This window comes from Mobula birostris, chromosome 1, assembly GCF_030028105.1.
Source record: "Mobula birostris isolate sMobBir1 chromosome 1, sMobBir1.hap1, whole genome shotgun sequence".
In the NCBI taxonomy this organism is placed as follows: Eukaryota; Metazoa; Chordata; class Chondrichthyes; order Myliobatiformes; family Myliobatidae; genus Mobula; species Mobula birostris.
Genome location: NC_092370.1, coordinates 108,810,823 through 108,823,518, shown reverse-complemented (window position 1 = coordinate 108,823,518; position 12,696 = coordinate 108,810,823). Strand labels below are relative to the sequence as shown.

At 39.8% G+C, this 12,696-nt stretch overlaps 1 protein-coding gene across 3 annotated transcripts in view; it reads right to left on the bottom strand.

Annotated features, from left to right (window-relative positions):
• LOC140198807 (serine/threonine-protein kinase OSR1-like) overlaps positions 1 to 12,696 on the bottom strand; it is a 142,079-nt gene that overhangs the window by 74,949 nt on the left and 54,434 nt on the right. The window lies entirely within an intron of this gene.

The following is a 12,696-nucleotide window of genomic DNA, read 5'->3' as shown; positions in this document are numbered from 1 at the left end:
TATGACTCAAATGAGTTTCAGTCTCTCAAATTGATAGAAATGGCATGGCAGATGAAATTAAAATGTTTACTGCTTTTCTCTTCATACAGATGCTTCCTGATGTATACATCATTTTATTTCAATTCCAATATTCAGAGTACATGGCATTACTCTAATGTAAATATTATTGTAGTAACATTTAATTGAAAGTATGCTGTTATCAATGGTTCTTCAATCCAGAAGTCAGGCATCATTTTAGTTGACCCGTGTAAGGGTTATGGTTGCAGACATGCACTCCGTGAACAAGCAAGAAAAAGTAACCTACAAAACATTTGACAGCATGGGTATGTAATGGGTTGAAATAGCTTTTCATTGTAAATCTCTGTAACTCCATTAACAATTCTCCATCAAATTACCATCGATATTATATAGGACTAGAAGGAACATTTTTGATTTCTTAACCATAAGTCTGTCCTTAACATGATCACCATTAACTTTAATCCATAGCAGCCTACACGATGCTGAAAATGCCAAAACCTTACTAAGAAACAAGACCACTTTGGAAACAGGCAACATGCTGTTGAAGTTGCAAGTTTCAAGTACAAATTCCATACATCTAGAAGTAGAGTGGACTTGATCTTTGTTATACAACTTCATAAAATGTAAACTGCAGCACCAGCTGACACGTGACCTTTCTCTACACCCCCCCCCCCCCAAAAAAGAAACCTTTTGACTCCAACTGGGATGAACTGGAGTACTCTTATCAAATTTAGTTGGCTACATCCATTAGCTTCATGGGAGCTTGCAAGTGGTGATCCAAAACAAGATGTCCACAACAGCAACTCTCAACGAAGACCAACATCAGACAAGTCTGCATCATTGCCTGGATACTTCTATCAATTTATTATCACAATGCTATACCACACTAACAAATTAGGTTACAGAGCCTAATGGCAGAGGGTAAGAATGACCTCGTATAGTGGTCTTGGGAGCAGCGCGGTCATCTTAGTCTATTACTAAAAGTGCTCCTCTGTTCAGCTAAGGTGGCATGAAGAGGGTGAGAAACATTGTCCAGAATTGCCAGAATTTTCTGTAGGATCCTTTGTTCTACCACAGCCTCCAGTGTGTCCAGTTTGAATCCTAAAACAGAACCACCCTTTCTAATCAGTTTATTGAGCATGTTGGCATCACCCATATTGATGCCATTGCCCCAGCGCAGCACTGCACAGATGATTGCACTGGTGACAACAAACTAGTAGAACATGTGCAGAGGAGGTCTGTATACTCCAAAGGACCTCAGTTTCCTCAGGAAGTAGAGGCGACTCTCGTCCTTCTTGTATAGCCTGTGTTGGTGCTCCACTCAAATCTGTCATCCAGGTGTGCCTCTAGGTACTTGTAGGTCTTCAGCACATGCTGGAGTTAAGAGATTGAGTAGCCAGGGACTATACCAACTGGAATTAAGAAGAATGTGGACAGCTTACAGAAATAAAATTATGAAAAATAGAGATAAGAGATAGATGAGCTCTCATTTTATTTGCCTTCTGTCTATGATTATTTCATTCATTGCATCTTCTCATTACAGTCATCTGCAACTACTGAATATCTCCAGCAATTTTTGTTTGCATTTCAGATCAGTAATTTATTTTTGCTATTTGAATGAAGTCATATTTGGAAATCTTATATTAGCTTACTACTTAATTCAGGGTTTTAACCATCGTCCCCGTGCCGAAGAAGCCTTCAGTGTCCTGTCTCAACGACTACCGTCCTGTCACACTCACATCCATCATCATGAAGTGCTTCAAGAGGCTCGTCATGAGGCACATCAAGACCCTGCTGCCCACCTCATTGGACCCCTGCAGTTCATGTACCTTCCCAACCTTTCAACAGATGACGCCATTGCCATCACTCTCCACCTGCCCCTAACCCACCTGGACAAAAAAGACATGTACATTCGAATGCTGTTCATAGACTTCAGTTCAGCATTCAACACAATCATTCCTCAGAAACTGATTGGAAAGCTGAGCCGACTGGACCTGAACACCTCCCTCTGCAAATGGATCCTAGAATTCCTGACTGGGAGACCTCAGTCAGTCCGGATTGGAAGCAGTATCTCCAACACCATCACACTGAGCACAGGGGCTCCCCAGGGCTGTGTGCTCAGTCCACTGCTGTTCACTCTGCTGACCCACAACTGTGCTGCAACACACAGCTCGAACCACATCATCAAGTTCGCCAATGGCACGACCATGGTGGGTCTCATCAGCAAGAACGATGAGTCAGTATACAGAGAGGTGGTGCAGCGGCTAACAGACTGGTGCAGAGCCAACAACCTGTCTCTGTGAACAAAACAAGAGATGGTTGTTGACTTCAGGAGGACACGGAACGACCACTCTCCGCTGAACATCGATGGTGTTCACCTGGCGGAGAATCTCACCTAGTCCCTCAACACCAGCTCCATAGCAAAGAAAGCCCAACAGCGTTTCTACTTTCTGCGAAGGCTGAGAAAAGTCCATCTCCCACCCCCCATCCTCAACACATTCTACAGAGGTTGTATTGAGAGCATCCTGAGCAGCTGCAGCACTGCCTGGTTCGGAAATTGCACTATCTCAGATCACAAGACCTTGCAGCGGATAGTGAGGTCAGCTGAGAAGATCGGGGTCTCTCTTCCCGCTATTACAGACATTTACACCACATGCTGCATCCGTAAAGCAAACAGCATTATGAAGGACCCCACGCACCCCTCATATAAACTCTTCTCCCTCCTGTCACCTGGAAAAAGGCACCGAAGCATTTGGGCTGTCACGACCAGACTATGTAACAGTTTCTTCCCCCAAGCTATCAGACTCCTCAATACCCAGAGCCTGGACTGACACCAACCTACTGCCCTCTACTGTGCCTATCGTTTTGTTTATTATTTATTGTAATGCCTGCACTATTTTGTGCACTTTATGCAGTCCTGGGTAGGTCTGTAGTCTAGTGTAGTTTTGTGTTGTTTTACGTAGTTCAGTGCAGTTTTTGTATTGTTCATGTAGCACCATGGTCCTGAAAAACATTGTCTCATTTTTACTGTGTACTGTACCAGCAGTTATGGTTGAAATGACAATAAAAAGTGACTTGACTAATGTAGAATGTGCTTCAATCTGAAGTCAGAACCAAAGAACATGAGGTGAAGCCACAGAAGACTTTGAAGAGGCTGGTGACATGGTGAAGATAGGAGAAAAATAAGATTAGCACTGAAGAGAATGGGGCATGATTTCTTGCAATAACTGAACAGAGGTAGACTAGAAGTACCAATCAAAACTGGCTGAGCAGTGGGAGCAATTGAAAATAGTTGGAAAATACATGATAACAGGAGATAGAAATCTACCATAATTTTTTTTTCCACATAAGCCTGAAAAACTGAAATTCACAGGAATTAAACAAAGTAGAATGCAAATAATTATTCAAACAGAAACTTGGAACTCCATATAACAGAAATAAAAACTTAATTTAATTATTCAATGATGTGAAGATAAAGTATACATTTCTAACACAAGGCATTCTATACATTTGATATATATAGCAAAAGGATAACTAGAGAGGGTAGATCACTCGAGGACAAAGGGGGGAACATTTGTTTGGATGCTGAGGATGTGGGTGAGGTTGTTAATGAGTACTTTACATCAATATTTACCCAGAAGGACTGTGGAGATCAGTGCTAAGTATATTGAGATGCTCAGGTGTTGAAAGTTAGAAGTTGTACTGTTGGGTCTCTTAAAGAGTGTTAGGGTGGGCAAGTCCCCAGGGCCTTGTGGGATATACCCAAGATAATTAAGAGGCAACAGGAGAGATTGCTGGGCCCTGACCAGCATCTTTTTTATCCTCCCCAGCCACATGCAAGGTCCCTGAGATTTAGCAAGTAGCTAATCTTGTTCCATTATTCAAGAAGGGAACCAGGGATAATCATGGAAACTATAGACCTGTGAGTCTTATGTCGGTGGTAGAAAAGTTACTGGAGAGAATTCTTAGGGATAGGATTTAAGAGCATTTGGATAGCCATGGCCTAATTAGCGAGAGCCAGCATGGCACTGTGCAGGGTAAGTTACATCTTTCTAACTACACAAGAGTTTTTCAATGAGGTGACAAGGGCGATTGATGAAGGAAGAGCTATGGACGTTGCTTACATGATGTTATTAAACATGAGAAAGTCTGAGATGCTGGAAATCCAAAGCAACACACACAAAATATGATACAGATATATGGGGGATTCGTGGTTAATTGGCCATTTGGATTCAGAACAGGCTTGCCCATAAAAGAAAGATAGTAGTGGTGAAAGGAACATACTCTTTTACCTGCTAGACTAAGTAACTTGGATACAGGTCAGAATTTTGTGAATGGAGGCATGAAAAGCAGAATTGAAAAGCAGTCAATGGGGACAAAATTTTACAGTGCAGGTTAGCTTTAAAACACAGGGCAAGACAGTAATGCAACCGTTACTAATGCTGCATTATGGCTTCAAGGACCTGGTTCAATCCTGTGTGGAATTTGTACATTCTCCCCATTAAGGTTACTATAAATTACCCTACACTGCAGGTGAGTGTAAAGAAAGAAAGGGGCTCCGACAGACACACCAGTGAAATATGCTGAAGACCATGGGGAAAATGACGAAACTAATGAGGCTACACTGGGAGCTATCATCATCCTAATAGGCTGAATGGTCTCATGCTCAACAGAAGTAAACAAACATCCATAAGCATGAGCGGAGAACTGAGTGTGAAGAATAGATGGGAGGTTGTCATGTCTCTTGACCCCTCTTTTGTCACCAAATTGTCAAATTTCAACATATAGGACAAGATAAATTGACATTTTTAAATACATTGGAGAGCAAAGAAATCTTTTTGGCTCCTCTTAAAACTCCAACGCTCCAACTTTCTAGTACTGAACAACACCGTTTGCAATGATAGTGCCATATTTAATTCAGGAACAAGACCAGCAGTGCTCAAGTTAGGACCCAATATACCCTTATGAAAGTCTGTGTCACAACACTCCTTCGAAATATATCTGTGAGATTTACTGAGTTAAAGTCAAAGTTTACAGGTGAAATTACATCTTTTTCTGACACCTAAGGAGTGAAAATACAAAAAATATGTAGCTTCATACACTCTGGGGTGGAAATGAGTTGACATGGAGAAGCTACACACATCAAAAATGCTGGTGAATGCAGCAGGCCAGGCAGCATCTCTAGACGAAGTCCTGACGAAGGGTCTCGGCCTGAAACGTCGACTGTACCTCTTCCTAGAGATGCTGCCTGGCCTGCTGCGTTCACCAGCAACTTTGATGTGCGTTGCTTTAATTTCCAGGCTCTGCAGAATTCCTCGTGTTGACATGGAGAAGCTGCCTTATTTAAAGGATTTTTTAAAATACATGGCACCTTCTCAAATTTCAAGTTCATTAATGACATGATTGTTCCATTGTGATAGACTGTATTGCCAACAATGCTGAGATGGGACATCACAAAATTTGCCCAAGGTATCAAAACAACTCAACTCTTAACATCAGCAAGCTGAAAGAACTGGTAACTGTCCTAAGGAGGTGGAGCGGGAGGGAGAAAGTAAAAGAGGGTTGTAGGGTGGGCATTTGATTTTCCCTACAATAGCTCTCCCTAATGAAGATAGTTACTTATGAAAGTATACAAATTAGAGATTTTCATTTCTTTATGATTTATCCAATACCACAATATACAAAGACCAAGTAGCACAAGTTCACTTACTCCTTCCTGACCAAGAACTCAATCTGTTTAGCTGCTGTAATATGAACATAGTCCAGTGCTTCAGAAAAGGCAGCACCCATTATTAAGGACCCCCATCAGTCACGGCATACCCTCTTCTCTGTTACCGTCAGAAAGGAGATATGGAAGCATGTACTCAGCTATTCAGACGCAGCTTCTTCCCCTCTGCCATCTGATTCCTAAATGGACATTGAACCCATGAACACTACCTCACTTTTTTTCATTATTATTTGTTTTTGCACTTTTTAATTTAATATAGGTATATACTTACTGTAGCTGATTTACTTTATTTTTCTATATCATGTACTGCATTGTACTATTTCTGCTAAATTAACAAATTTCATAACTTGTGCTGGTGACATTAAACCTGATTCCAATCCTAAAGCACATGAACAGGCCTTTTGGCCCACCAGTCTGCGCTGACCAATACTGCCAAACAAAACTACTTCCAAGTGCCCAAATATGATTCATATCCTTCTATTCCCTATCTGTCCATGTGCATAATTGCAAGAAAAAGTTTGCAAACCCTTTGAATTACCTGGTTTTTGCATTACTTATAAAATGTGGTCTGATCTTCACCCAAGTCACAATAATAGAAATACAATCTGACTAAACTAACACACAAACAATTGTGCTTTTCATGTCTTTATTGTTATATTGCTTAATCATTCAATATCCAGGCTGCAAAAGTATGTGAACCATTGTATTTAATAACCAGTAGAACCTCCTTTAGCAGCAAAACCTACACCAGAAGGCTGTGGAACATTCAGGTGGACTTGCAAACGTGCAAAAGATGTGCAGCAATGTTTTGTTTTGGAAAAAAAAAGAGCAGTGGTATCCTTTGTGATGTCCTTCCACAAACACTATTTTTGGTTCAATTTAAAAAAAATAGGGGACACATGAACAGAGACTTTAGCAAGCTTTAGAAATTTCTGCAACTCTTGCTGTTACCCTTGGGTTCCTTTTCACCTCCTTCAGCATTGCACGTTGTGCTCTTGGTGTGATCTTTGCAGGATGCCTACTCCTAAGGAGAGCTTCCTCCATTTGTAGATAATTTCCCTTACTATGGACTGATGAACACGCAGGTCTTTAGAAATACGTTTGTAGCCTTTTCCAGCTTGATGCATCTTCTAAGATCTTCTGAAAGTTGTTTTGATTGAGGCATGGTGCACATAAATAGATCTTTCTTGAGAAGAGCAGAATCCGTCAGAAACCTGACTTGGTGTGTCTTTTTTTAAAAAATAGGGCACGGCGTCTCTACAATTCACACTTCAAATCTCATCTCATTGAGTGGAACACCTGACTCCATCTAGCTTTTGTAGAAGGCATCACCCCCTCCCCCCACATAGTTTTTTTGAACCTACACTGATTGTTCAAATGGTGTGTTCAGTATTGACAAGAAGTAGTATAATTGTTTGTGTTACTAATTTAGGCAGATTGTGTTTATCTATTAGTGTTACTCAGATGAAGATCATACCACATTTTATGAGTAATTAATGCAGAAAACTAGGTAATTGTGTAGGGTTTGCAAGCTTTTTCTTGTAACTGTATATGTCTCTTAAAATGTTATTTATATAGAGATACAGCACAGAACAGGCCCTTCCGCCCAATGAGCCACACAGCCCAACAATCCTAGCCTAATCACAGGAACATTTACAATGACCAATTAATCCATCATATCTGTTTTGTCCACGGCCCTTAGCAGCATGGTTGAATCACCTACTACTCCATGTAAAAATAACTTACAAAATTCATTTACTTTTAAATTTACCCCCTATCTTTAAACTCATGTCCTCTAATATTTGACAATTCAGGGGGGCGGGGGAGGAGGAAGAGACTGTTTGAAATATATTAAATTACCAGAGGCGTATCCTATCAAGTTGTCTTCAAACTCTGATGCGCCAGATAAAATTAACCACACCTGCCCAATCTTTCCTTAGCGCTGATACACTCCAATCCTTCTGCATCCTCCCCAAATCCTTCATATTGTTTCTATAGTGTAGGGACCAGAACTAAACACGATACCCCAAAAAGTGACAAGTTTTATTCAGCCAGAATGTGATTTCCCAACTTTTAATCTTAATGTCCTAACTAATGAAGGCAAGAATGCCACGTCTTCTTTAAGAACAGAGATCATGACAAAGCACATGTAGGTGATATTATAAACCTGACCACATACTCACTTCTGTAACACATTTAGAACATTCTGATATCGGCTTTCAATAACAGCATTAAATCACACAGCAAGATGTACAGAACAATGGATCTCCACTAAAATGACAACAGTTGATCCACTGGGATCAAAATCATCGGATTTTAGTAACCTTTCAAAGGAAAGGTTTCTTATTCATTGTTTGGGACCTCAGCATTTCTGACAAGGCCCGCATGTTATTGGCCGTCTCTAACTGAAGTCAAGAAAGTGGTGGGGTGGGGTGGGGGGGGGGTGTCTTGAACTACTGTTACTCTTCAGGCAAAGTTACTCAGACTGCTGCTTGGGAGGGAGTTTGGAGATAGAAGGTATAGGTAAAGATGAGAGAGGTACCAAGGATTAATTCTGAAGACCAAACTGGAAAAACAGATTTAGTTTCTATGCTGAATTCACCTTATTCAAAATTACGGAAAAGCAAAGCAGCTGATGGAAAATAAAATCTGGAGAGATCAACATGAGGTGAAGAGATAGACTTGGATATAATCATGTATACACAGGAGACATTTAGGAATATCAAGGAAGAAAGCAAAGAGTGAAATCTTTCTATTTATTCTTCTGCTGAGGCAAACTAACCAGTCTGACACCAGGTTAAATGCCTCAAAGACTACAAATTAAGAAACTTAACTTTCATACAAACCTTTTAACTGAGGAAAAACTCCCAAGATAACAGACACCCAAATGAAAAATTATCAGAAATCTAATACTTATGATTTAAATGCATTTCAACAAGGCAGTAACACTCAGAATCTTAAATTAAAACTCAAGGCAATGCTTTCAGTAAGCTTCTTCATCAGAGCAAATGCTACAGAGCTAATGGCCAAAAACAGGAAATGGGATTAACATAAAAGCATTTAGGGCTGGCCGAGACACAAGGATGAAAAGTCTCAATCTGTACCTTTGATTTCAACAAACTCTAATCTCATTGAAGGACGGATTATTTACAAATTTGGTGTCTGATTATAATAGAAACTGTTCACTTTGAAACAATGCAATCTCATCATTGTAATCACTAGGAAACATGGAAGAATAAAAGAAACAGTCACACAAATGAATGTACAGCTTTGGATATTTAACTTGGTTATTACAAAGAGTACAAATATAACTCTTTGACATAAGATCACACACTGCTAGGCTAAAGCTGTCACTTTAAGATCTCTGCTGTGATAGTCCGGTATTATATTAAAGGACAAAAGCGCAAGTGGCATTCTACTGCTACAATTGCATCAATATTACTACTCAGCCACAAAAATTCAGCAAATAAATATTTTATATTGCTTAATAGTAAACTAAACAATATACAATTAAATAATTAGTAGGACTTGTATGAGTCAGGTGGTTTTGGAGTTCAAGCCCCTTCAACAAATTCATACCAAAAGTTAACAATAGCTTGCTGGATTCTGCTGCAGCTGTTACTAAGAGGACTTCATATAGTGATAGGCACCACTATAGCATAGTCGTTAATGCAGCTCCATTACAACTCAGATGGAGTACGGAGTTCAATTCCAGCGCCGTCTGTAAGGAGTCTCTGTATGTCTTCCATGTGGAATGCATAGGTTTTCTCCAGGTGCTCTGGTTTCCTCCCAGAGTCCAAAAACATACCAGGTAGGTTAATAGATCATTGTAAATTGTCCCATGATTAGGTTAGGATTAAATCGGTGTTGTCGGGGGTTGCTGAGGTAACGTGGCTCGAAGGGCTGGAAGGGCCTACTCCGTGCTGTATCAATAAATGAAATACTTACAGTCAAGATCTATCAATGGCATTCTGTACACGTCCTCATACGCAAGGATGAGAGGTTTTAAGAATAGGCTGCAGCACACATTCCAGGAGGTGCAAAGTACAGTTATTACAGGCCTGAAATGATTTTTATCTTGAAGAAGCCCAATAGCATAGCTAGTTGAGATGCTGCCTCAGGTGTTCCAGTGCTGTCTATGGAGTTTGCACATTCTTGCTATGACTATTCTCCAAGAGTCAAGTAAGTTGCCTCTAGTGTGCAAGAGTGGTAGAATCTGGGTGAAGAGGGGGGGAGTGATAGGAATTTAAGGAAGATCGATTACAAGGAAAATTAGTTGGAGAATAGGATCGCTTTGAGGTAGACTCATATCAAAAATGTGTAATATAGAACTAAAAAAACTAAATCTTACTCAGAAAAAAAAACAAACATTAATTCCATTCTGCATCATTACTTGACAGCTACCCTTTTTTCTTTCCTTCATTTGCTTCATCCTTGGAGATCACACAGTGGAACATCAATAACTCCTCCTGTTTATATTACTACATGGATGGATCCTGATGTTTTAGATCAGAGGTTCTTCAGAAGTCAAGAATGAGACACAAAAGTTGTTTACTGCCATTTTTAAAAAAAATTAAATCACTAAAAGAACAAATTAAGGGTAATTCCACTGAATTTCCATAGATAACTGTTAACAGAAGATGGCCTCCATTCAAGTAATTTGAAACCTACCATTGAAACCAATAAGTTTCCAGAAAAATACAGAGGAACTGTAACCACTAGAAACCCCACTGAACAATTAGATTTATTTTATTGAGATACAGCACAGAATAGGCCCTTCCGTCTCTTCAAACTGTGCTGCCCAGCAATCCCCTAATTCACTCTTGGCCAAATCACACAATAATTTTTCAATGACCAATTAACAGTACATCTTTGGACTGTGGGAGGAAGCCGAAGCACCCGGAGGAAATCCCCACAGTCACTGGGAAAACGTACAAGCTCCTTACAAGCAGCTGCGGGAATTGAACCTGGGTCACTCATACTGTAAAGCGTTGTGCTAACCACTACACTACCGTGGTGCCCCAGCTGGTAATTATATAAATATAAACAAGCACAAGTTAAATAAACAAGGCAAATAATTATACAGTACAATCCAACACTATTATTGCAGTCTTCTTACACACAATCACTCCTCCATTTTGAACATACACATTGCGTAATCATGTTTGCTTTTTAGTTCAATAGTGCAATCCAATCAAATAATATTTTTTCTCTAATGATTGCTGCCCCTTTTCCTCAATTTCAGATCCTCTTTCTTTTACTGAATGTAGAGAGAGAAAAACGGGTTCAAGCTTTATCGTTAAACATGGGCATGAAATCAAAATTACAATTTAATAAGTGCTTCAAATCAGAAGCATTTTAACATCAAGTGTACTTATTAGTTTTGATGACTAGATTCTACAACTTGTATCCCATGCTGACCTTCCATAGCTTGGACATTGCTGGTCTTGGCAAAATCACTGGTCACTTCAATGCATATCATTGCCCCTACCAACTCTTAACAGCAATATCGATAACAATATGCTGAAGCAGCTCAGGAGGCCATACAGCATCTGTGGAAGGAAATAAATTGTTAGTGCTTCGGGTTGAAACTCTGTATCAGTACGGGACCTTGCGGGGTTTCTCCAGATTCCAGCATCTGCAGTTCCTTGTGTCTCCCACAATAAAGGCAAACTATTTGTATAACGATTTCCAGGTAGGAACCAGTCTCATGGTAGCTCATAGGAAGTAAATAAATTCCAACACTAAACCACACAAGAATAAGCCATAGTAGGCCCTGTTAATGCAGGCAGTTTTAAGTTTAAAAGGAAAGGAGAGAGGTAGAGGTAGGGGATAATGAGTGAAATTCAGAATTCAAAGACCTTTGTCAAAGACAAAGACAAGTGTCAAATTGAATTGATTAGACTTGCTATTGATAGAGCATGATTACCTTTGGAAGTTCCAAGATGAGATAATTACAGCAATAAGATCAATGTAATGGAAATATATGAAAATGTGGATAAAACATTTAAATGCACTGTTTATCTAGAAGCCAACACAGATTAAGGGCAACAGAGTGTTGGATGACTATGAATGAGCCATAACATTGTTCATCCAAAAAAAAAAAGACTACAGGTTTCCCCCGCTATCTGAAGGTAGAGCGTTCCTAAGGAACCTTTCGTAAGCCAAAATGGCGTAAAGCGAAGAACCAATTACCACTAATTTATAAGAGAAAAATTTCTGAGCGTTCTCAGACCCAAAAAATAACCTACCAAATCATACCAAATAACACATAAAACCAAATCTAACACCAACATATAGTAAAAGCAGGAATGATATGATAAATACACAGCCTATATAAAGTAGAAATAATGTACGTACAGTGTAGTTTCACATATCAGAATTGGGAAGATTTGGCCAGAAACTGATTTGTAGGGAAAAAACTGGGACGTACACGCATGCCCGCGCAAGGCTTCATGGTCATAGCAGTCTTTCTCGGGGTAAACACAAGTTTAAAGTGGGGCACCTTTTTTCGTAAAAGCAAAAATCCTCTTCGGATTCTTTCGGTTAGCAAAAACAGGTACTAATGTAGGTCTTTTGTAAAAGTGAAGTGGCATAAAGCGATCTTTCATAAAGCCGGGGACACCTGTAATATGTAGTTGGAAATTGTCATATGATATTGGTGTGGATGTGTGATTAAAACCTTCTGATTCCAATGGGGCACCAAGCTGCTGACATAGGAACACAAGAAATTGAAGGAGGAGTAGGCCAACTGGCCCGTTGTACCCACTCCGCCATTCAGTAAGATCATGGCTAATCTGACCATCGACTCGTCTCTACCTACCTGCCTTTTTGCCATAACCCTAACAGTGTGGTTCATATTTATAGTGATGCTGCAAAGATGATTGGAATTGATAGCTGTGGTTGAAATCAAAGAACTTTTGATCTTCTCAACATTTAGCTGAAGGCTC